Raw genomic sequence first — 26,682 nt, forward strand, 5'->3', positions numbered from 1 at the left:
ATTCCACCCTCGAGCAGAGAGTGACTGATGAAAACGTACCCGGATCGCACAAATAACAAGTTTCGTTAGTCACCGGTTCGAACCTCCGCCCCAGCAATTTATCACTTTCATGCAATTCGCAAGCGCAAGTCCCCCAACGACAACTGACGGATACGGTGTCCCCCAAAGTAAAAAAGATTACCCCGCCCTGCCCCCATTTAAACGGGGATCGTTACACGGACCATGCAATACAGTATTTTACTGCAGCCCTTCAAATTTCACCTCAATGCTTCAACATTAACAACAAACTGAAAGCTTTAATGGAAGGGGGCATTTTCGATTTGTGTTTCCAGCAAAATGGTGATTGTCATTCGCTTTCATCTGTTCTTATTACTTTGCCTGGTTTCTCTCTTTTTTCATTGGTTTTATTTTTCATGTTTATTTTCTGGATGAAGGGTAGGCGTCCCCTTTGATGCCCCCCACGAAGCCCTATGCTTGAAGATAGAAGGCTTGTGTCATGTCGCCTAGTTAAGCGTTTCCGTCAGACAGGCTTGTTTCGTGCTGTTGCACCAAAGACTCGGCGACAGTTTGCGCGTCTCATGCACGGTATATAAAGGCCGCGCAGTATTAATAAAATTCCCAGTTTAAACCGTTCGTATTCCGGTGGGTATTTTCCTGCCTTCTCGGGTTGCCTGACCCCTTCCATCCAGTCTCAGCGTGCGAGTCAGTGCTTGTTTGTGGGATGGGGAGATTTATCTCCCCAAATTGCCTCCCGATGCTTGTGTAACCATAACGAGACGGCAATTGCGCGGGACGCTAGGGCGTTCGCCTTCAAAGCGAAGCCGCTGAGATTTCTTGGTTTGACCGCATTTACTAGGAGCTGCACGCTCGTCGGGCTGTGTGATTTACATTCGGCCGATCATGTAGTCTCCACTCTCCAGTGAAGCTATCCCCAGTCTGCATATGTGTTCTTGGACTTTTTCCCGTAATGCAATGAACCATAGTTGCCATTTGTGCAATTTTGACAAATGACCCAGGCTGCTAAAACCGAGCGGTTTCCCCGATCAAATTGATTCACTCGATTTTTTAAACACAAAATGTCAAACAAAAAAGCAGACGCCATTCAGGTAAAATTCTGTTGAGTGCTAAGTTTCATTCAAACATCATGCGTTAACCGAATATAGAAGACCTTACGAAACAACATTTTTTGGGAACTGCACCACGTGAGGTAATGAAACAGGAAAAACAACATTCCCGGGAAACCATTTTCAGTCGTGTTCACAGAATTATTCAATGTAATCCGTGTTTGAAAGAGATGATGCCAGACTCTTTCGGGTTTTGAGCCTCACGTGCTTTTTATGTGACTTAAAATATGTATATAACTAATCACAACTGTTTAAGTATTCATCAGCGTAAATTGACATCAGTTTGTAAATCACTTTTATTTTATTGCTGTCATTTTCATTCTGAATGTCCCAAAAATTAAACGGTGAGTCTCACTTTCAATTCAGTATGGCCGACTTGTGAATAAGTCTAGTTCATTGGAAGGAAACCATTTTCTGTCGTGTCTCAACTTTTGGAGTGGTTAGGTTTTTTTAAGTTGATACAGTCTTAGTTTTTGAAAGTTCCTTTGGAAATAATGAGGAAACGGGGAAATAAAGAAAGCGAAACTCTTACAATTCCTTATGATCCAAATAATACCCCTATAACCGCATGGAAATGAATCGCTAGGGTAAACGGATTCTTGAGTCTTTAAGTGGAACATTCAGTGTAGGTGCTGAATGCAGACGAGACCATTCTATTACTATATGTATGTTTTAGTTTAAAAAAAAGAAAAGGTTATTGGTTTTGAAGCCCTCGGGAACGGAAAGCCGACAAAAGAGTGAAAGCTAAGGCATGTGATATTCGTACGCATCACACTTATTCCGTACGTCGACGACGCTTAGTAATACTTTCAAATAACAGGATATGGCCTAGGGCATCGATTTCAATCAACAAGAAGGGGGAATTTCTCTATTTTTCTCCTTCATGTTGACTAAATGTTTATTGTAGGCTACATTACGCCCTGGAACGATACTTAATTTTTCTGCGCACAGCCTCGAGCCCAATTTCTAATTCCTTTCAATTTCAAAAGGGCACCTACGGTTTTTATCTAAGATGACGGATTTACCGCAATTATAGGACGAATTAGACGACTACAAATTTGACTTGCAATACTACACAAGGAATTTGTGTGATACGGGATTGAAACGGGAGAGCCAATGCAGTATAAACCATCGATTTCCGTCAATCCTTCCATCACGTTCTTTCCATATTGTGGTGGTATTTGCCACGATCACTGAATCATTTCATTTATATTTGTCAAAAAGGTCGGGGTTTGAATTACAAGTGGTCCAGTGGCCTCTCACACACTGATAGAAATGTTGAGGTGGGGTTGTATATTCCCCACCACGGGGACCTGTGCCCTTGCTTCAACGTATATTGCATCTCGACAGTCAAAAATCCCGAGACCTTCACCGCTTGTTTCGCAGTGTGAAATGTGACCTCGTAAAAACCGACCAACCCATCCGGCCCGCGCTCACTTCTCGTTTCTTTTTTTTTAATGAAAATATGCCGCTGCACTTTTTCAACAGCTCCGGATGAGTGTCGTAAAAATTAAGCACCCTGTCTTTTGAGCAGATCGCCTCGTTTACATGACTCCGACCTTAGGTCTATTGGAGACATATAATAATTATTGTTGGAAAGAGTTGGTAATAAACGTGAATTGTTTATGCCATCACGACCTTTCGGTCCCTTCGGCTAATATATGGAAATAGAGTGCACCTGCGGTATATTGTGACAAATGAGGTTATTTGCGTCGGCATTTGTAATAAGACTTAGATTAATTGAAAAATCAGGAGCCGTTACTGCGATGGTGCCACGTTCACTCCAAGTTGGTTTGTGCGCGCTAAATAACTTTTCGACCGATGGAGTGCTGTTACTTGCAAAACTGCGAGCACTTCGAGGCTTAATTTTTGCGAACACTCGTGCGCGCGTATGTTTTGGTGCCACATTCAAGGACCCATTGGATGGACACTCAAGCTGCCCATTAACTTCCGGCTCCAGTGGTTCCAATTAGCTGTATGCGTAGTCGACATGGTTTAAATTGTAGTGGCGTCACACAAATCCGATTGACCTATAGTGCTAAAATCGCGTCAACGCACCTTGTGAAATACTGTCCAATGGACCTTTCCCATGCAAATTAGGTAGGCGCATCCTCATTACCACCACTGGTTGGCAAAGTTGCTTAAGTCTGTAATGTAACAAGACGAATCTCCATGTGCGCGCAACTATGAGCACATACACATCGTTTCTGTACTTTGAGTGCCAAACTTAAAGACAAGAATTGTTACTTTCCAACCTCAGGACACTGAAAACTTTGCTTAGTTTCCAAAAAAAGCTGTAGTACGGTTTTGCTTGACCTTCAACGCACTAAGTTACGATTACAGCAGCTCTCCTACTCTACCGACAGTGTCGACGGCTGCGCTTCCCAACCAAGGGAAGTAGCGCGCATGCGCATGCCTAATTTGCATATTTCATGGGAAAGCTCCTTTGCGCGATATAAAAAAAAGAACGCGAGACGCACAAAATTTGAGATGAAAAAAAAACAGGTGACAAAATTCCTGTCTTCTTTAAGGGGCGTGGCTAACTGGCACACGGCGATAGGTCAACAACGCTACCTCCATGCTCTAATCTTTAAACTTAGATATTACGCTAGGACGCCGGTCTCAAGACTCATTATGCTCACCCACATTTCGAAAAGCTGTGTTGTGCGCCCCTGTAAGCCCTCAGCTGGACCAAGAGAGGGGGCGATTTTCTTAGCAACAGAGGCTCTTTGATCGGAACCGAACTTCGCTGGTTCACAAACGACCAAGAAATGCACGCCTTACGGTCGCATTGCCACCAACTAAATGAACACTCCCGACCAATACAGCTCTTTTCAACCGATGAGGGGGTGCTTCTTAAGTCAAGACCGTAACCACATTGCCCGCTTCTTTGGCACAATGGAAACCGGAGCTCTCTGCCCAGAGTGGGATATAGCCTAAACCATTGTAATGATTCTATTTCACCCCCCTTCTCAGATCCGCTCTTCTCTTAGCAACTATGTAAACAGAGATTACGACAGCATCGAAAAACGTAACCAGGTCGAAGACAGAGATCGCTCTTTGGCATCAGGTCCCTCTCAACCTGCTGAGCCTCGAACCATTTCGAGTGCCCGGTGCGTGGATATTTCATGCCTTCGCTAAGCGGCGAAAAAGGGTTATCTCTCCATCCTTCGAGGAATCCTCTTCCGTCTACTCTGTTGCAATTAATTTGCGTGATGTTATCGCCACGTCGGCGGCAGGAGCAGTGGGCCAGGCGGGGGGTGGACAACGTCAGACACAGGGGAAAAAATCCTGCTCAATCTCTGATTTGTTTGTTTGTTAGATAAGTGACCTCTAGCCTACAATCGCTTCTTTTCCAGCTGTCAATTTCAAATGGAGACAGGAGGTTCCTCTGCCGTGATGATACCCGTGTTCCTGGACTTTTGTTTTTTTATTTTCTTTTTTTTTTTAATGACATCCGAGTCTCAGGTTGTATAATTTATTACAGATGCTGTCAGTCTCTCCGAGCAGAGACGGGCTGAGACGACCAGTCGTCGGGCAGGCAGCGCCTCAAGAGCCCGAGAGCAATGTCTGCTGGACCGCTTGGGTAGAGTCGGGTTTCTCATTGGATTCTCATCCTGTAACCCGCAGTGGCGATTTCTCTATTTTTCCCCTCTCTTTCTTCTTTTATTGTGTCCAGGCAGCCCAAGGCGATGCAATCTCGCTCCGTCATCTGCTGCCTCCGCCCCTCCGCACGAAGCCCAAACCATCTTGCGTCCTCCGATTCCCCCCCCACTCCCTCGTCATGTCTGATTCGTGTCCTCCCCTTTTGACGTGTATTATCGGGAATTCAATTTTGTTTTCTTCCCCAGTCGTCCGTTTGTTCCCTGAAGCCTCAGCCTTCTTGCCGGATCCAGATTATTTCCCCAATAACAAGATTAGACAAACTAATGAAATACTGAAGGTCTCATCGGATTTTTTCCACTATGGAGTGACATTTACGTTTGACTGCTGGGCTTTGCCTTTGCTTGTTTAGACTTTATCTTTATACTTTATACCTTGTTCTTCCCGTAATATGTTTCTGATAGGAGAACAATAAACGACAGATATATGTGACCAAACGACCAACACTGTGCTTGTTGACTATATTTCATATTAAACTAAATTTCGGAACGGGGGCATAATTCGTGTCCTAACTGTCACTTCGTTGCGAAATGACAAAATGCTGTTTACTTTCTTATTAATCGCTAAAAAAACACTTTATAAAAAACCCTGATCTCAATGTTGCTTTGTTTCTACGATGTGACGAAAAGTCACCTCGTCAGCAGGGCCTAATGGGGGACATGCATTCTTCTGCAAAAGTCAGGATGCTGTATGCGTGCGTAGGAAAGATGTTGAACGAGAACACGGCGCATGTGTTGAAATGTGACAAAGTCTAACTTCTCTGGCGTTTGCATTTTTATGAAGTGACAAAAACCGTGCACAGTGTAGCAGGGGAAAATAAAGACCTCTTCGTTTAGCTCTTTTCAGGAAGAAAAAAAATTTTCATATAAAAATACGGTCAGATGAAGACTCTAAACTGTGGATGAGCAGTGACAAAAATTAATTTCAGAACAGTGCAATCTGTGACACGAACCAGTCAAAGATATGTCACAAAAAAGGAGTTATATTCAAATTCAGTCATACACATGTGTCTTACTTCATGAAAACACCTTAGACGAGTTGATAAGTCGTCGTTGACGTCATTGTCGACGTCGTTCAAAATCAATCAAAAATGTTTCAGAAACGGAAGATCTTCTACAGAGGATTCTCTGTCAAGTGGGTTTTGATGGTCAGCGTTCAATTTACACGGATGTGCGCGGAAATGCGCACGCCTTCGAAGTTTCTCAGCATTCTGGCGTACGTGATATCGTCGATAGACGTGATGCCTCCACAAACATGGTATTCCTGAAATACTTTTACCCATCATGTTACGTCATGTGAAAAACCTCTATAGGCCCGTGAAGGAATAATTTGGGGGCCAGGTCCAGTTTAAGCGAGCAATTCTCCTGGATTTGCAGTATTAACATCACAGCTCGCTGAAAAAAATCAGCGTTTTGGATGATTAGCCTACCCAGCGCTTTCCCCAGTTAATTGGCAGCGCGCATGGGTCGGTAACCTCGCCTGCCTCTACGTACCCTCGTCTTGACTGCTTCAGTGCCACGCAAAAGATGATACCAACCACTCTCTCGGCACGATTCTTCACAAATGAACCTTGCAGTGGGAGGTCAAAAATAGTCTCCACCATATGTGACCGTTTTATGGTTTCGTAATGTGTTTGCGCAGTAACAGGCTTTTCTGGGGTCAGACTTTTAACGCCGTAACAAAAATTCCAGAGCGAAGCCAAAAAGGAGATCAACAAATGAAAGTTGCGCTTCTGATCAACATTTTATTAAGCTCAGATATCCTCAGTAACTCCACTTGGGCGGTGTATAAATTTGACTCGATCACGCGCTCTTACTCACCTCGACCTTCTTGGGCCGATATCTCTACTTAATTCGAGTCATTGCATTAAAATAACCCCACTCGACTGAAGTCATGGGATTTAGTGACGATTTATAGCATTTAACACAGAGCTGCCCAATACGAGTCGACTCTAAGGGCAAAATTACCTGGACAGCACGAGCTAAATCCGATGAAAACTGTGCACGCCTGTTTTGGAATTACATTTCCATCATTAGTTGCCTGACTGTCAAAACGAAATGTTGTTCACATGATCACATACAAAAGTAAACTCGACTGCCAAAATATGCCTGAAGAAATAAATCGTCAGTAAAAGCCACCGATAAAGATTTCAAAGTGAATCTCTTTTATTAAAGTTTAAATTTAACGTCATTACGCCTTTTTTCAAAGAATTGGTGGCAGAAATGTAGGAGTGATGGGTTTGTGTATGGTCAAATCCCTCTTGATAGAAGCCCAGCTATAATCTCCTGTAAAATAACACAGAGTTCTCCTGGGACAACCCGAATACGATTGAGCTGACTCAAGTGACTGTACTCTCTTCCTAAAGCCGCCAGCTTAAGCTTGCTGATCGAGCCGCACCCGGTAATATTCCGCGCTCGAACGTGAACTTTGTATTCCGTCGCAGAACGCGACTTTGTTGCCTATTGACGGATGGGGCCTCTGCAGTCCGATATTGACGGAGATTTGGTCTGGCTGTGGCGCGCTGAAAATCATTTTCATAATTGAACAGCAGGTTACGATGAAAGGGCAATCTCTCTCGAAAAGTACAAACGAAAATTCATACATGGTTTATACTGCCTTTGACTTGATGAAATTGAAATCTACCTTCAAACTTATACGGAACTCTCAGAACTGTTTGGTAACTGAGTTGAAAATAATCTGAATAAGCTTCCTTTGTGGAAATAAACCTCGTCGTAAAAATGCTTTCAAATCCCTAGAAGTGTCATTATTCATCATAGTTTGGCTCAAACACTGCGATGCGTGTCACAGTTAACGTGGGTGTGAGTACTGTTGTTCACAATATCAATTCAGTGAAGGGTGACACGCTATACCCTAACCTTTTTTAACCAGCAGAGCGCGAACATACAACAGATGTGGGTAAGTTATACACCAATTTAAAGGGACCATTTTGGGTTAAAGAGAATGTGGTGTGTGAGCTTCCGTTTGTGTTTATTTGTCTGTTTCCATGCTTTTTAAATAATGCACACAACTTCCGACAAGGGCAACATTCTGTAACAACAGTTCTCAACCTGTTCTTTTCTTGGGTCTTGAAAAACCAAGGTGTCGCAATGCGGGAAAAATAACATTCTGTTCTGTTGTTTGGATGTTTTCCCAGGCAAGACTACTATTAGCCAGTACAATTAACAATTAAATAGTCAGAGTTTATTCCCAAATAAACCCTTTACTTTCTCTCCAAATGTAACACACACAAAAATCTCACAAAAGAGCCCTGCTCGTAATCTTCCCTAGTCCAAAAATTATAATTAGTATACGCCTCAATGGTCCCGAAATTACAGCTTGCGTCTTTCTGTTTGTTTTCCCGCGGCATACCGTATAGACCTCGCGTGTCTGTTTAAGGCAGGCACTTGAAAGGGCTGACAAGAGTCTACTTCTTCTTGGTACAGTATTTATCTTCCAGAAACTTAGTGGTGCAACAGTGTCAGATGAGTCGCGGTTAAAAGGCTAGCATATTTTAGCCGATTGCGGCGCCGTCAGTTATTCAAATGTCACTGGTACCATCACCGAACTTCATCACAATCGCAATGGCTTGTATCACTGTACTCGCCTGCCCCCCCCTCAAAAAGTGGAGGTCATTGTCAAAACTGAAAACATGTAAACATTAATTGTGAAGTACTCGTGCAGTGCTCCAATCTACTTACCGTGCTAAACAGTTCGTCTCAGGTACACCTCCCTCAGATCTCAGCCGGCATGTAGAGGAGCAATTATCTCAATATACCCGATCAATTAAACCAATATTAATCTTTTGGCGCCAATTGTATTCAAAAGCTTTATAATGTGAGGACGGTGCGATAACGAGGAGTGACATTTGTGGGTTAACCCTAACGCTCCTCAGTCCTCCAACAGGTGAAGGATTGAGGAGGGTTAGGGTTAATGCCCTTTGTGTGAAGTACCTTACGGGCTTGGCGAAGCTTTGCGGGCCGTCTTGTACGCACATTCTGTGCGCATGTGTCATTGCGCACGTTTAAACTTTGAAAAGTGTTTTCGTTCAGGTAAACTGCATCCAATGAGAATTCCAAGAAATGACCTCATGCAGCCTGTCCAATTCAAGCCATCCAATGACACTTTCGAGGAAGTTACGTTTCTTAGCCCCTTTAGAAATCAGCCGATTCCCGCGAAAGGGCATTGTGGGGCGACCGCGCGTGCGTTGCTCTACTGTGCCGCGTTTTTCGTGCGTAGGAAAAGTGAATTCCAAGACGCTGCCGTCATTCGAGTGGCTGCACGGTGTTTGCATCCTGTCACTAGGAGACGTCTGTTGACACAAGCAGATCATGTGGAGCATCGACAAAATGTCTCAAGTGCGCAAAGAGGATGTCACGCAGAGTCAAGCAAACTCTTTTCCCGCTGTTCGTCAAGAAAAGGGGGAGGGAAGGAGAAATCTCCAAGGTTTCCACTGTCGAAGTGGAAAGGAGTACATCCGAGCATTTGCGACATTTCTCCGTATACTTGTTACAGGGGGAGCTAACGTTTTCCAGTCGACAGTTGTGTCAACACCGCCACCCCCACCCCCCCCTCGTATCAATGGTCACCGACGTGTTTGCCGTCATGCGAATTCGTAATCGCTCAGAAGCTGCGGGAATACCGGCTGCTTCGCGCAGTGATAGCCGCACGGCTCGGAAAGAATCATCGAGCTGCGGTTGCCCTCTCATGGGAGTTGAAAGAGAGGGGAGGGGGTGACTTTACCCGCCAAATTAAAACAAGCATCGAGGGGTGTGTTTACCCGAGCGGGGAAAATGCCGACGGAGCGTGGCGAAGAAACTAGCGGGCAAACAGGGTAGTAGGAGCTACAAGTGATGAGTTCCGGCGTGTGTGTGTATTGTGAGAATTGCAATGAGGGAAAAAAATCTTTTTAAAGGGCCACGGCACGCGTACGAGAGCTGTTTCAAGAACGTGTATGAACGCACAACAGCGCACCTCACTCGGCAGATATATTTAACTGCTCCACTCGACCACAGAAAACAGACCCACAGAAGGAGCAAGGTATGCTTTCCTGACCTTCGTGATTGCCCCTTTGTTCAATTTCTTTCTGCTGTGGTAAAAGTGCGCGTGGGAGGCCCTGTGGATAATAGTACGACGAGAAAGTGTTGGAGGCGGAAGAAACGAGACTGTACATTAAGTCGAAGTCTCGATGTGAGTGATTTCATTCCACGTCTTGGGACGACACAAACATCTTTCCAACAAGACTGTGACGTTGTGACGTGGTAATGCATGGCTGCGTCGTATTAGCTTTACACTGGGCGACCGTACCCTGGCCCGAGGACGGCTGGGTGCACTTGTGTTAAACACGCCAGACGGTGGGTACGAGGTTAAACCTGCGAGTATGGAAGCTTAGCTCATCGAATGCACCCCCATGAGATCAGAGCGAGGAAGCCGTGCAATTCACGCGTGGTTTGGTAAGGCTTCAGAGAGTCACGAGAATGCAGTTAAGGGAAGGGTTGTGCTATTGGACGTATGCTCAACCTCGTCGAGAGAATGGCCCAATGGGACCGCTACAGCCCAATTATGGATCCCATTTTTGCCGCATAAGCGCCTGTGGAGGTTGTGCGAGTGGGCCAGCCTCTAACGCTTCCTGAGTGTCATGACATAACATAACAGTCATGACATGATATAAAAATAAATTTTAAAAAAACGAAAACGTCGTCGTGGGTTAAGTTAATTCGTAGAACACAAGTTTTTCATCTTGTCATAATTTCCATAGCCACATCTGCGGGCACCTCCACCATCTGGGTTTTACGGCCAGTTCTGGTTAACTACTCTGCCTACCCACATTCATGTACAGGCCAAGATAGCTCATATAACTTTACACAGTTGGCCTCAGAACTTAAAATAGATTGTTGTAAAGCACTCATCTGTCATACGGTCGTTTCATCAATGCCAAAAGGGTATCTATTATTAAAGCACTCTATACCAAATGCCTAACCTATAGGTTTGCTTTCTTTGTAGGTTCGTTTGTCAAGGCTGAACTATATATTGTTTAGGTTAAAATGGTACAGACTTTTAAAATATGTGCTTCGTCTGCCGACTGATTTCATGATTTCGAGTTGTTATTTTTTTCAATTCACGATTAATGTGATCTCGAAATTCGGTCCCCCAGATTTACTTGGAATTTCAAAGATAAGTATTCCGTTTCGTCGGTTTCGTAATCTTGAAAATCTATAAATTAATTTTAGCTAACTCGGCGGATATGGCAAAATGGCATATATGGCATCTCCATGACAAAAAAATTAAACAAACAAAGAAGCAAAATGTGGATGGGCCATCGGCCGTTAGAAGGGCCACGCCTCCTTAATGTCCTCTTCTCAGACAAAGGCCAGATTTTTTTTAATGAGAAGTCTTAAAGGGCCCACGAAAACCAGTTTTATTAGTTATAATATAAAATTATGTGTTTTAAACGATTTCCTAATGTAAACAATTGTTGTTTCGATTGATAAATGGGAGGGAAAATTCTCGGCTAAAAGGCCCCGCTCCTGAGAGGTATCTCATTAACATAGATATGTTGCATATCTGTGGCGTACATTTGAGAATACACCGTCACGCGCTGCTAACGCGTCAATGCTTGTCTTGAGTCGAGTTCTGAAAGTTCATTCTAATTTTTGTGTGCGTTTAGAGATCATGCCGACCAGATTTGTTGCCGCAGCCTACGGCACCACCTATAAAGATTGGCCAAGCCTGCATAACTCTCCAATCGAAGCGAATCAAAAGTCAGGCTGGCCAGAGCCAAATGGTGGGGACTGACGGCGAGATTCAAACTGTGCAGTGCGCATTTCTAGCCATAGTGTTTTCTTCCGAACGTGTACGATTTGTTTGGAATTAAATTTAAACGATTGCTGAAGTCAAACGGCGTGCCCACGATCTTTTGGAAATCAAAGAAAGTCTGTGAACAAAGACGACGAAGAGCTTTTACGAAACGCGACCGACAAAGGGTATGAAATGCTTCCAAATCGGCCTGGGCTATTCCGCTCAGTATTGGTGTGTAATAGAGGGTTTGCATGGCTGCCATCTTGCAGGCCTGTTCTTTTGTTTCACAAGGCATGCACAAAGGACGTTCCCTGGGGGACAAATCAACTTCCTTGCAACAGTCCATTACGCAAAGCCTCTGTTGCCCATACTTTGGTCTTACTGCATGTACACATGGTTTTACAGGGCGCCTTGGCATCGCATACGTGGACATGTACATGTACATGTATATAAGTGTACATGTACACGTATTTTACCTTCAGACGTACTAACAGGGTGCAACGTAACAATTCGACCGCAGAGGTTTTCATGTACCCTTTAAATCTGGTTCCTTCCACACATTTCTATGCAGACGATTGTAACCAGCGCGTAGCATCACTCGTTTATACAGCTTCAAATGATAAATTAGCTGTCCGGATTTTTTTTAACAAAGAGATCAGTGTTTTTGCTCATGGCGCTAATACACAACCAGTCCCGACTCTATGTAATCTCTTGTCGCAGAATACCAGAACAAAATCATTTTTTCCCTCGTTATGTCCTTTTGCTCCTCCCCTTTTTGCCCAGATGATGACACCTGCGCACGCGCATCTGTTGTGCGACCGGTGATTCAATCACCTGACGTGTCTGTAAGCAGGGCGTGATAGCTAATGTGTAAAATAATAAAACGAAGCAAGCACACGCGCCGCACGAGAGTAGAGGGCTCATTTCGCTGTGTGCCATCGCGGCCGGCAGATCGTAAGGGACTGGCTCGGTCGATGTACGGTCGACAGAGCAGTGGGCTTCGTAGACAGGCAATTTCTGCACCGTGTGATACTGTGGTACGTTTTCAGGCAGTTTGCATCCCGTACACACACAGTCATTACGTTGGAGTGGAAGTTTTCTACGGAAGGGATCGTAATATACTATTATGGTTTCGGATTTTTTGCCGGTTGTGCGAGCGCAGCTCCCGTTGGACTGACCCAACTTTGCCCGGCAACTCCGAACTTGACCTGGCGGACCGCATGCTCTGACTTAACTCACTCTGAACTTACTGTCAATCTCAAACTTTCTCCAAACAGTGTCGACACGCGAAGAAAAGACCCAGAGATCTCCCTTCTTTGGGATACTGCCAGCGCAAGCCATCGTGGCTACGAGTTGGAATGAACAGATTCGCCAAAACATCCTGAAACCAGCGACGTCACATTGTTGATGACCGCCTTCCACATACGTCGAGGACGGGTGGCCCATAGCAGCAGTCCGTGAAGAAGTAAGTACCTGTTTTCGTCCAGTTTACTTATTACCCGATAGGTCCCTCTTACGTCGCCCATGCTTTATCCGTATGGGGGTGCCAACGTTCAATGGAAAGTCACCCTTGGTTGCGGTGTTGCAGATGCTACCAGGCATGGTGCGTTGTTGTCTGAAGTGGTCAGCCTGACTCGATCATCAGGTGTTCCCTGTACCAGAACCTTCAGTGTGGTGTTGCGAGACATAGTATGTGTTGTTCCTCTCGGAGAGGCTCACCTAAAACTTTTTAGCGGGATCATTGTTTAACGGGGAGGTTAAAATGACAGGATTTCGCTGGTCGCCCTGGAAGCATTGCATGCTCTACGGTCGTTCGGGTGAAATCCTGTCATTATAACTTAAACATCCTCAACGTCTTGCCAGCTTGAGAAGTGGTACATGGTTTTTCCAATGTGAACAACCAATGACGCCCTTTCGAAATTTGAGTGGCTTGGTGTCAACCAATTGAAAGATTGATTCTCTGAGCACTGGTAATTTTTCTCCTGTCTTGCTGGCCTGAACCTTAATATCTAATGCGTCAGGTCCCGTCAAGTGATAATACGTTTCACTCTTCCGGTGAAGGGCCAGAGTGTAGGGAGCGTTTTCTCAATTTACGGCCAAGGTGTTGCAGATGAAGTGCCCTGCTTATCCTACGATTGTTTAAGTTTAAATAACATGTGATTAATACGCCCCGGCCCAGCGCGCAGTTGTGCAGAGTCGATACAAAATATACTGTACAAAATGGCAGTCGGCTTTTTCGATTGAAACTCTCACTACTTTATTCCTTTCCATACCTTTCATTTTTTGCCTTCCTTTTCACTCCAGCTCCATTTATTTTTCTATCTTGCGACGTTGAGCATTACTGTGTGAATAGTTACACCACGATGCATGGACTGTTTTGTGCTTGATCGTCCAGGTGTGGAAACTGGCGGCCCATCACCTACTTACCCTTTCACGACATCAGTAATTGGTTACTGCCATTGCGGAATACTCCCAGAGCTTGTGAATCAGCCACGGCCAGATTTTGAGTGGCTGAAACAGTGTATGAGCGTCGCCGTAGACGTAGAGTTGGCGTGGACAACATATCCACAGACGGATCCAAGTTCTCAAAATGTAACCAAAAAATGCCTTGATTCCACGCAGTCTCGTGGATTAAATTTCTCTTTAACTATCCCACCCAGAGCTACTCAGCGCAGGCAATCACTGCCGACTTTGGCAGTTTGCAATCCACGCTCACTAATCCAACAAAATGGATCAATTTAGGTCAGTCATCTTTGATACTGCAGCTGAACTGTACTTTGTCTCTGGAACTTGGATTATATGTTCTTCTGTAATGGATCATCTATAACAGGATGGCGTCTGTCTGTTTTCAAAACCCCGAAAGTTTCTGGGTTTTTTTGTTTAATCTCTATTTGAGGATAAGAGTGCGGTGAAGGTGTTTGTGTTGTTATAAGCTTCATGCTTTAGCCATTATTGTGAGCTGTGTTCAGTTCCCCTTTCACATGCCACATTTTTATGTCACACTGCCTCTGTTTATACGTGTGAACTGTACTGCATTTCAAATAGGTTGTGTGGGCCTTAAAACGGGAGGTCGGCACGATGCAGGGTTAAAAGACGGGTGTGTGAATTGGAACAGCCTAGGTCCATACAACCTTCACTCGGTCTGTGAAATAAAGCTTTGGGGCATTTCGGTGGGCGGGGTTATCCGGAGCTAATTGAGGGGGGACAGTAACTCATCATAAATTACCCAGCATGAGAAAAAGAGTTCAAGATTCTATCGTGCAGATTCCATCTTCCTCCGCGCTGCATGCTGTCTCGGCAATCGTCGCACTACTTTGCTCTCCGCGTTGGACGTGCACGGCGCGTGCAGTTCGGGTTTTATTATAAGTCCTACGTGTAATGTTCTGCTTCGACTTCTGATTGCCGCTCCTCGATGCGGGAGAGTGTTGACGTCGTCCCCGATATGTCAGACCTGCAAAAGGAAATTGTCCACGATAACTGTGAATAATGGCGACCACTGCCGTGCACCATAATTGGGCCTGCCTCAAGGCTTTCGCGGCCTGTCCTGACGTCTGAACTCATAAAAATGAGTGATATAATTCGAGATACATTTTGCAAAACAGTTGCGGAAGATACTTGACAATCAATGAAATACGATTATTGATTGACGCCGCTAAAACGAAGCAACTGTATTGCACCTGTTCTAACGCCAGGTAAAAAGCAGAGGTTAAAACAATCTGATAACGTCAGTGTGCAACAGCCGCCGCTTTTTGCCACATGAATTTCAGTTTCAAACACCCACAGCATTGTCTCTTAAGTACTTCATTTGCCCATTGCTCGTCAAAATACGTTTATACGCTCAAAGTTAAGTTCCTTCCCATAGATGGTTAGATTCTTGCCACTTTTTTTTACCGACAGAGAGCTTTTTCGCATTAGCTGTCCGTTTAAATTATAAATGTTATAAATATTTTCATCACCTTCACCCATTTTACCTGGAGAAGACCTACTGATCATCCCCTAAGAATCCCTTGAAAAGGTTAAGCCAAACACATCTTGTCATCAGCCCCAAGTGCGACACAGCTATTTTACCAACCACAGGCGACACCCATGTGTTTGGCTTTTGCTGTGTATTCCTTTACAAATGCCGACCACGTCCGCGTGGACAGCACAATTAACCGTTTTAAGGTCGTTCTGGCAAGCTCTGCTAGTGATCTGCATTGGAACAGCATGTTCCTGAAGACGAGCTTCCTTTTGGCATCATCCCTAGAGTGTCTAAAATCTTCTCTTTTCTTTTTTTGGCCAACGTCCGCCAGAAGAAATGGTTGGTAGATTTTTTCCACTTCGTACACAATGCCGCTCGCTTTTGATTCACGTAAACGTCCGGAAATGCCAGTTTTTAACCACTTCAACCTCGGCAGCTGCCGTGTCACTTTCATTTCTCAGATATTGGCAGACACGACGATGCAACATGTCTTTCTGTATTTTAAGGATGCGATCACGTTACATTTTGATGCCTTGCCTGTGCCCTGTATCGAGTTATTGGCGCACCTCATATTAGAGAGGCCCTCCTCATCTGCAATATTAAACAAGCAATTTGTAAAAGCACGGCTTGACGCTGGAGCACGTTGGTTGGCGTCGGCCTGGCAAATGATGCTTTCAGTCCACGCAGAATCCAGCTACCGATACAGTCGCACCTCGTTATTAAGAGGTCCTCGGACTAGGCAAATTGTACCTTGTTATAACTGGAACACTGTATTATCAGGAATGAAAACAATGAAAATCATAGGAATGGGATCTAAAAATGTCCTTATTATAAGCAGAATCTTGTATAAACGGTACTCCTATTAACCAGGTTCGACTGTATATTGTTTTGGCGATAACAAGCAGAGCACAGCTCGGTGTGTAAAATTAAAAGGGGGCCGACATTATTTGCCGTGCAATGTTTGAGAACTTGAAGTTATGCAGTTTTCTGAGAATTTTTTTCCTCTCTTTGAAAAACCTCGCTCGCGACATACCATAGGCATTTTGGGGGGAGGATATGCCATGCATCCATGACACTTTGATACAGTAATCCATATTAATTGATATCAAGACAAAGATGATCTATCTGACGGTTATGGTCGGTCCGTATGGTCTGTCTGTGCGGCTATCACACCGTCAACAGTTCAGACCCTCTTCGTATTCTTCTGGTTTTAATTTATTAATAGAAGAAAATCCAGTTCCTCTGTGAGAGCTACACACCTGCCACACACAGGCCTGTTACACCTTGTACGGGGTAAGACACTTCTGACAGACACAGCTGTCGGTGTGTGGTTACGTGCGCCGCCGCGTGCCCACGATTGTCATCCCTCGGCGGCTGCGTGCTGCGCTTACATTGTGTCCAGCCCAGAAATGCCACCAGAGGTGTTGTCATTGGCATGAAACAGAGTGATTCTGCTTCCTGAACAAAACGGGCATCATTGCAGAATCGCGTTGTCTGCCTGCCAAAACTGCAGGGGGCATCGGGAGACTCGAGCTGGAAATACGCCCGAACGCACCCGCTCGATGTCGTGCGTATAAACTCAAACGCTGTTGAGCTGCGCGTTAACCTGCGCGTTATAAACCCGCATCACTGTGGTACACGATGTACGCATGTGCGTAGTGAAGGTCCCAGTTAGTCGTGTTCTCTGAAAACTTTGGGTCAGTTTTTTTCACACAGATCTCGATCAGTGATCCGTCACTATAGTTCACCGACAGCAGAGCCCGCCTAATGGACGGAGCGAACCAGCGTTGGGATCGCCGATCGAGATCGTGATCCGTGTGAAAACAAACTAGGCCCAGCATTTGATTTGTCGTCAAGTCGTGGTCCCAAGGGGTCGGGATTTTACGGGGAAGGAAAGACGTGCTTAAGCTGCATAACTCGTTGCACTAAAAATGTCCGGAATATCAAAGATTCCCCCTTTTTAACAATTCAAGACAATGTAAAATACGTTCACAGACGCACTGAACTTAAATTCTCATTTATTGCCTGTACCGACGCACAAAGTATCTCGAACTTCACCCCCCTATTAAATTGGTGTGAGCTTGGACTATTATTATAGTACATTAATCATACCTTCCATTTATCGAATATAGGCCTAATGCAGGAAAAAAGCTCATACATACCAGCAAAGAATGAATAATGGTAGAGTTCGAGCAAACACCATCATGTTCAGTCGTTATTAAAAACTGGGACGGAAGACATACATGCATGGCGCTGCCGGCATACCTCCATACTGTCTTCGACTAATAACCGATTCTAATGATAGTTTGTGATCAAGCGCCAGGCTTGCATCCCTGCAGGATGATCTATTCACGGTCGTTTATCACGGGGGAATGTTCCGCGGATGGGGACTTACATGACAATCCCTCGTGTGGGTCCAAAACGTAGCCTAAATCGCGTGTGTGCCGCGCACGTAATGTGCATAGGTTCAGATTATAAATTGATTGTGGAGTTCCACAGCGGCGCCCATATAACCCGAGTGGTAAAAGAAAAAACCATTACAAAGTGCAATCGGCCATTGGGAAACGTGCAACGTTTAGATTGAGTCGAATTGGAGCTAAAATGCAGTTGGTGTTAAAACACTTGGGTACGAGTACCTTTTCCACAGTACAGGGGGCGCCCTTCCTCATGCGCACTTTCAGTGCACGTGGAGTCCGCATGCGCAAGTTGCGGAGCGTGTCCATAAAACGCGACAGACTAATGCGGCTATGGAGGGGATCAAACAACGTAATGTAGATAGGCGACCTCAGTGCGCTTTGGAGGATTCGAACAGTGTAGAATCAACACGGGAGGAATACAGGCGATTCACAGTGGTGCGCCTCCAAGAGTTTTCATCGCGTTGGCCTTCACACCGCGTGAAATTTGTCGACCCTTTCCAAAAGCGCATGGGATCCACTGATTCTTGTGAAACACACGTATTGAAATCGAAAAATATATGTATCGCTTTGGATGGGGGGGGGTGTGTAGTGTGCCTATCATACGAAACCACTTGGTCGATATTTTGGCGCCTCGCATAGACTGCAGTTACTGGAACCCTTTCGTTAATGTTTCCAAGGTGGTTGGACACACTTCCTATCCTCACGCGGATAATCCCACTGGTTTCGGGTTGGTAGTACTGTTTGTGCCCATAGAGCTTCATGCGTAATAGGCTACAGTCCATTGCTTGTCATGGGTGCATTATGTTCCTTCGAGGCAACAAAATAAAGCTCCAACTCTAAAGAAGGGTGCCTAAAGAATAAACCTGATGAAGTTTCAGCTCAGTGAATGCTGTACCGGTGTATTTCAAGAAGACGCATAGTCTAGGATCTCGTCGCGCAGTGAGCCAACCAAAGTATACCAACCGCACGCGCGTGTCGTCTACGCTTGCGTGCACTTTGCCCAATTACAATCAAATTACTGGCAGAAATTTCCAAAACTGCGTCTTTATATCTATATAAACTATATATATATATATAAACTAAATCTTTAAACCACAAGAGCGCTATAACTCCTTTTTTCCCAAGTGCCCAAACTGTGATCTCGCATTCAAGAGGAAAATAGTTCACAATTCGATAATACCGAATGTGACCTTAACAGTGATCTTAAAATAAAAAAAAATGACGATAGCCACCCACATGTTGGTTCTTGTGATGTAAAGAAAGGATCTAGCTAGAGGACTTGTCTGACCTACTGTGCACAGCTCAGCAAGTGCTTTTATGTCACATGTTGACAGACTTGACTTTATATTTCATTCCAAAAGGGAGATTGTGGACCTGACGCTGGTAATCCAGGTTGACACAAAACTATCCACGACAGGAAGGTTGCATACTGTTACGCGCTCCCGAGTATACTGGAGCCGACAGGCGATTTTGTGCTGACACCCAATCCGTAAACGGACACTGCGTGGCGTGAACGCAGCGCGGCGGCGTCGGGCTATCGGCTTTCGTCCGGCCCTGTGAAGCTCTCCACACGCTTATTTCTCGTCGTGCAATTTTAAGGGTCACTGCAAGGAAGATTACCGCTTTCAAATTACCCTGCCAAAAACGCTTTGTGCATTTCCAACAGACGGAAAAAGATCTTTTTTATGCAGACCCCAAACGGGACTATTAACACAGTAAGGTCATTATTTTGTAACATGCCTGTGTTATTATCGTTCGTATACCTCCAATTACAAAACAGCGGCTCGTCTCGTTTTGATTCAAGAGGATCGACGCGCAAACAATGAGAATTTAGACCGAACTTAGAAAACCAAAGGCAAGATTTCAGTCGCTTGTCGTAAAAAAAGGTGTAAAAGTAAACCTGATGACTCTGTTATTCCTTCAACATTATAATGGACCTCTCCAGGAATCGTCTTGACGATTATGTCGCATTGTGCCGAGACGAATTTGGTTTTTGTTTGTTTGCCTCCCTGGGCGGGTCATCGTCCATTTTTCTTGGACTTTGGCAGGGATGAGAAGGATTATGCGACTAGAGACGGGAAGGTTTCCCTTGGCTTAAAGGTAGTGTACCGTTGCGTGCCTGGAAAAAAGGACATAAGCGTTTATGCCCTTTTGCCGGGAAGCATGATCACTGAAAAAAAATTTTCCGGCAAAAGGACGTATGTATGCAACTGTTTTATTTTAATGAAATATAAACATTTCTTTGCAAAAAGTTTGTGAAAAATTTTCCGAAGTCGTTTAATAAGTTGTTCAAAGGCTGCTTTTGGTACAACCTGTGTTGATTTTGTAGTACATTTTACCCGTTTTTACTAAATAAAGAGAGTGTGTTGAGCGAATTGTACTTTTCAAAGATCGTTCGTCCGGACGAACGATCTTTGGAAAAAGCATAAAGTTTCTCTTTTCTCGAAAATGACAGCATTTCTGGCGGTAAGATTTTACTGATTGTCTGACACTATCATGTACTTACTTTACAGTAAGATATTTCGAGATAGATTCGACGGTCGCGTTTTTGATATCTTTCAAATCCTGTACACTGCCTTTAAGGGAGAGTTACGGAGCAACATCTGAAACAAAACTGTCCCCCAAATTGGCTTTTACTGCAGGAATTGTTAATAACGATGTTTTTAGCTTTTGTCCCACCGCAAAAAGCCAGGCCCTGATAGACCGAAAAATCCTGACGCTTATCTAGTTTGGAGAAGTTTATTGTGTGTTTCTTTCCCCAAGACTTCGGTAAATTGAAAAGACAAAAGAGAGTAAAGAAAGCACTGATTCGATTATGGATAAATCCGAAACGTGAGTCAGTTTGGCTAACATCGCATATCTGATTGAATCGTATAGCGACGAAACACAGCACGGAATTGAAGCCACTTGAAACTATTACACAAAGTCTGTTATTTTGGATTGAGAAATTATTTTGACAGGCAAATCGGAGTAAAACAAATGAAGAACCAAGATACCTCTAAAAGTCGGTTCATGCTTTAAATTAAACAGACAAAGGTAACAGCAACGCCAAGATGTGACGTTCGATCAAGTGTTCGCGATGCCACTGTGCCGAAATCTTTTCAACTGCAGCGAAATTTTGCTGCCATTTCTCGTGACGTCGAACTGGCCTCGTGTTCGAATTCGCCTGAAGAATGTATAGGACTTGACGCTCTTGGCATTCCCAAGACAATCGATGGTTAAGGTGATTTCTCTCGATACCGTAAACCGTTGTGGTGATCGATGACAGCTGAAAATTCTATCCACCATGGTGGGAAAACAGGCATGAGTTTACGAGTAGGCCTATCGATGGCCCTGTGCCAAGTGCTTTGCATTTCACGCAGAGACTACCGGTGGCACCTATTTGATTTCCACTATGGAAACGGCGTAGGAGTACAGTAAAGCCTGATCACTAATTCGACTAATAACAAGACCGGGACTTGATGAGCGCGTATCGTTGACAAACCCTTTACACACAACCACATGGGTGTACATGTACATCAGCCTCAGTCTATTCACCGGGGCCACATCTGGAATGCAGAATGATGTTAGGGGAAATTAGATCAACGCAGCATGTTCAGAAGGGCCGACCCGCCAGATTACACACGGCGGTGGGCTTGAAAGCTCCCCAGTGTCCTGACACGAATCGCAGCCCTTGTGTGGCGGTGTAGATGGTGGGGGATGAGAGGTGATGGTCCTACAGCTGACGGCTATCAATAGCGACTGTAGGGTACCAAAAACAACGACTCGGCAGTAACGTAGCCAAGGGGAGGGGCGGCAAGGGGAAAACTCCCCCCCCCCGAAAATCCTGGTTATCTAACCAAGGGGGCAAGACAACTTCGCACGGCCAGCAGGAGAACTGGTTTGGATTAAAAAAGATGTCAGGAGCCCCACCGCTTAAGCGGTATAATGAGCGTACGATGGCCAAAGCGAATTCGCCGAGCAAGTATATTCACCCTGTATTCACTGTCACGCTCTTAGGACAAAGAGGTGCCCCCGTTGTAAATTTGGAGTCATTAAATTCAAGCGAGGCAACCGACAAGCCAATGAATTCGCCTGTACATGAGGCGCGTCAAGACGCACGCAGATCGCGCTTATTAGCGGTGTTGGTGTGATTTCAGTGGCCAAACTTCCGTCGTCATAATATTGTATTGAATACGGTACATAATATTGCACAAATTTCTAATTCTGTTAGCATTTTTTTGCTGGTAGCCAATACATTATGCTCTCCTGCCTGCTTCTGCCGTTCGTCGTGATCTCTGGCACCAGATGCTGCGAATTAGTACGTGCATAAAAGGCAGAGTCATAACTTTATTATGAGAGAGCTGTATTAATTAATTACCAGCGCCATACGCTGGCTACACAGGCCCGTGTTAACAGCGCCATACTAACCTTTCTGTGCTTGTATCGTTTGACTTATTTTTTTCCCTGTCACAACCAACCTTGAGGCAAAGTTTTTGTGGGCTGTCGTAAAATAAAACTCGTATTGTAAATTACTACTGAATTCTGAAAATAAAATTCTAAACGTGAATTTCTAAAAACCACGTAAAAGCGGTAAGCGCACTGATGAATAAGAATGGAATAATTTCCGTAATGTTCAGTGGATGTGCATAGCCTCGTATTGGCTTGAGTCTGGGAGTCGTCTGGGAACGCCACACGATGGGTTTTGCAATTTCTCACGCTTGGGCCCTGGCTTTGCCACAGTTTCGGCCAACTTCGGTCGCGTTGGCACCAGACCCGCATTTAAAGAGAAAACAAACCGATAATGAAACTTTGTGTACATACGAGACCCGATCCGACTACCCACCGCTACTTATGAGTGAGGCCCGTGCAGCAAAATAGCCTGCAAGAACTGTGATGCTAATATATTATCGTATAGGCAAACTTATAATTGAGTCTAGTCAGCGTCACTAAACTTTGCAAGCAGAAGGCTCGAGCAAGCCTCACATATAAGTTTGCCTTCTGTATTGCATCATACGATAATTATTAGCATCACACTTAGAGCATGGTAATTTTGCTGCGCAGGCCTCACTTATATAAGTAGCGGCGGGTGCATTCGAAGACTGTGCTTTTTGTGGCTTCCAGTGGCTCAGGGTAAGAATGCAGTTGGCATGCATTGGTGAATTTATGCGTCGGGGGGGGGGGAAGCCACCGATTTGCGAAAGTGCATTCTATCGATCATTACGTCCATGCTCGTCTCAGTGATGTTTGGTTCCCAGACCAATAAATCCTGAATTAATGGAGAGATCTTTAGGACCAGTACCAGCCACGATCACACGACCCCCTAAAAGGGTTGGAAATTCCTCCTGTTATCGCAATGCTTTGTCGAAATTTGCCGAAACGTTTTTGTTGACTTTCTAGTAGTGCCGCTTGTTTCTTGCGTGTAGAAATAACTTGTCTTCAGATCTTGCCCAACGTTCATGACAATTCGAACTGATTGCTCAAGTTTTCTTTGTAAAACTAATTGTTTTCCACGTTTTCACAATTTGGACGTGTGCGCTCAATACGTACGAACACAAGGAGGTATCCCAGGATCAACGTGATACGGTTCTCCTTTTTTCAGTCGACGGCGGTTCGAACATTATTGATACGAAGGAGAATCGGTCTATTTCTTTGGGGGCTTCTCGCAGGCGCGCCCCCGTGTAAACGTGTCGTTATCACTGCCTGCTCATTGATTGGCTAATGAGCGTGATCCGTCACGAAGGTGACAGCGTGGCAAGCTCCACGTGGCCAGCCATCAATCTTAACCATCATACCATGCAATCTGCTAACAAGGATAGGGCACCTCGTGGTGTATGGCCCTCGAACCTATTACAGCAGCGATCGTGACGCCGGGCGTGAAAGCTATAATATGCTGTCACTTACTTGACCTAATACATCAGTTCTTCGACGTCGAGTATGTCTTTTTTTTTAAGTATTCGTGTTAAGTTCAGTGGGGGTGTTTTGAAAGCTGCGGCATCAAAAGTGTATTGCATTTAGGTATATGTTTTGATAAAGAAAAATTGTTTTCTTTATCAACAAGGCATTAAATTGCTATATATTTCTTTTTCGCTTTTGAGCATGCGCCCTGGGAGGTTGGAGGTACGCGTTGACGAAATGCTAATCTTGTACCCAAAGAGGGAATTTGTAACGGTGTCTCCTGAAGTGAGTCTTCACTCCAGTGGTCCATGCATATCATACCAGCGACCATGCAGGGTCATTCTCGGCTTGGGCAGAGCCTATCAATCGCCAGGATATCAGACTACGCGGCTTGCCATCCACCAGCTGCCGGATTACTGCATGTTTAATTTTGCCAGTTGCTGACGTGCGTATCCATTACTCCACGGTGCTGAATTCATGAAATCAGCGGAGATAAAGGATAGCTTAATCTGCACAGTTTTGTGATAAAATGTTCACCGTCCCCAAAGCAACTGGGGGCCATTTTTCGCATAGGTTTAGGTTACGCAGCCAGTAGCCAGACTTGATATTGTCGGCAAGATGAACGTGAACAAACTGCTCTGACAAGACAGCCCGAGACTTTAGTGCAGACACTCTCAAGGCCACGTGTCAAACTTATCCAAATATTGAAACATTAATTCCCAGATAACCCGCCACATATGCAAACCGTGTGTCGACTTACGAAGGCACTTCTGCGCAGACGCAGCACGTGCAGCCCCTGACTGCTATCATGCATTTCATCAGAGTGCAGTCGATGGCGGATTTTGGTAGTGTTGGCCGGTGAATTGCATTTGGTATAGTGTCGTCGATAGTAGCCGTCGTCCCTACCCAAAGATGTCATTGAGTTCCCGAGGGACGATTGTTGATTATGGACGTGACACTCGCTGCGCCTATCCCCGAAATGTTGGCAGTTTTTCCAGTTTATCCCCTTTATTTACTTATCTTAGAATGGCTGGGCTTAAGCAGTCGGGTTTTAGCCGACTGTCTCTCTTAGCCGTCTTAGATACGACAGCTAACTGAATTTATTGCAGTAATTATTACCGTATCTGCTTCAAGAAGAAGCACTCCCTCATTGGTTGAAAAGAGCCATTTTTAGTTGGGAGTCTTCATTGTGTTGGTAACGATGCGACCGGAACACGTGCATTTCAAAGTCGTTCGTGAACCAGCGAAGTTCAGTTCCGACCAAAGGAGCCTCATTTGCCAAGAAAAATGTGCCCTCTCGTGGTCCAGCTCGGGGCTCATACTCTTGCTAGTGAGCCCGCTTATAGGCCTGTTGACAATGACATCACTGGTTCGTTATTCGGCCATCTTGAATTACATCTTACGATCAGCTGTTGGGCATAAACAATACGCGACGTTCGTTCTTGCTGTCCAGTCCAGTGAAGTTTTTTGTTTGCGCTTACCGTACAGCTTGTGTTGTACTAGCTATAGGCCCAGCATGGTGAACTTTTGCGCCGCTGTGTTGAAAAGGGAAGGTGAGGCAACCCGAGAACTGTCTCAAAGACGACAGACAAAATGGCCTTCCAACATATCAAGGAACATCCCGAAAGGAACTTGCCCTACATCCGCATATGTTCGGACCATTTTATATCAGGTGCGTGCCTCTGTTGTGTTTTTTTATCTCAGGGAGAGGGTTCCATATACCGCCAGCACCTTAGATCTCTTGCACGAAATAATTCTAACGTTAACACTTTGTCAGGTTGACCGGTCTAAACAGTCTATATGTATCATGACAGAAAAAGCCTAACGTTAAGTACACAGGCCCTTATGTCTAACATTTAAAATTTGTTGTCATTCCTAGGCCTGAACCAAAGCGCTGTGTGAGCTACGTGATGGCAGGATATGGCATGTCTTTACAATTAAACCTTTCCAAGTTTAACCAGTTACTTTGACCATATCATATGCCACTTTGCCCATAACCATGACAATCACTTTGCCAATCTGCCACTTCACCATTTACCACTTCGCCCATTTGACTCCTTGCCCACATGCCACTTCACCGAAGGCTTTTGTCAAATTGCAAAGAAAGTCACATTAAAACAACTACACTGTACCCAATGCTTCCTGAATCCACCGGAATGCCAGGAAATATAAAAAGACCTAATAGCGTTAGTAGGATGGATTTAGAAACTGTCTAGGTTTTTCTGTGGTTTCAACCGGCGGGAGTAAAGCTAAAAGCGTGGGAGACCAACCCAAATCTGCAATAAAATGATCAAAAGTTTCATAAATATTTTAGTGAGTTGTTTCTCAGAATTCGTCATCTTCATGCATCTAGGTATTTTCAATTTTTATTATTATATCCAAAAACTGCACTCAATAAACTTTTTGAGGATGCTCAGATTTGCAGGCCGACTTGTGAAATTGGGGCATGCATTATACATTATTATACATGCATTATGCATCCCCATAGACTATGTCATGGCAAAAGATAGCAGTGTAGTGTCAATTGACAAAATCACAGCTGTGTGTTGCGCATCGACCAGTATGTGTATGTGTCAGTTTTCCCGTTTGACTGGCTGCCAATACACACATTATCAGCTAAAATAACCACTTGAATAGCTGCATACGGTCCATAATATGTGCGGGTACATTTTAGCTGCAAATAGGCCTACATGTAATTCAGATACAGTCCATGATGTTTAAGGCTGCGTACATCTGCGTTTGTTTATTTAGGATACAGGTACAATGGATTTCATCTGAAAAAGTCTGTGGGACTATTTGCAGTCTCATTCAGTAATTTACAGTTAAAAAGTACACTGACATGTAC

At 44.6% G+C, this 26,682-nt stretch overlaps 1 protein-coding gene across 3 annotated transcripts in view; it reads left to right on the forward strand.

Moving 5' to 3' along the window:
* The window catches only part of LOC110984148 (gonadotropin-releasing hormone receptor-like), a 62,402-nt gene that overhangs the window by 11,240 nt on the left and 24,480 nt on the right, over positions 1–26,682 (forward strand). The window contains exons 1-2 of one of the 3 annotated variants that reach the window (XM_022243983.2): positions 12,483–12,619; positions 12,860–13,047. The gene's annotated coding sequence lies outside the window, so the exon portion shown is untranslated. Of the gene's footprint in view, positions 1–12,482; positions 13,048–26,682 lie in introns of those variants that run through there. The other 2 variants (XM_022243984.2, XM_022243985.2) reach the window with 2 other exon arrangements.

The sequence above is a fragment of the Acanthaster planci genome, linkage group LG05, assembly GCF_054643075.1.
Source record: "Acanthaster planci isolate LZ-2023a linkage group LG05, COTS_SCS, whole genome shotgun sequence".
NCBI classification, from domain to species: domain Eukaryota; kingdom Metazoa; phylum Echinodermata; class Asteroidea; order Valvatida; family Acanthasteridae; genus Acanthaster; species Acanthaster planci.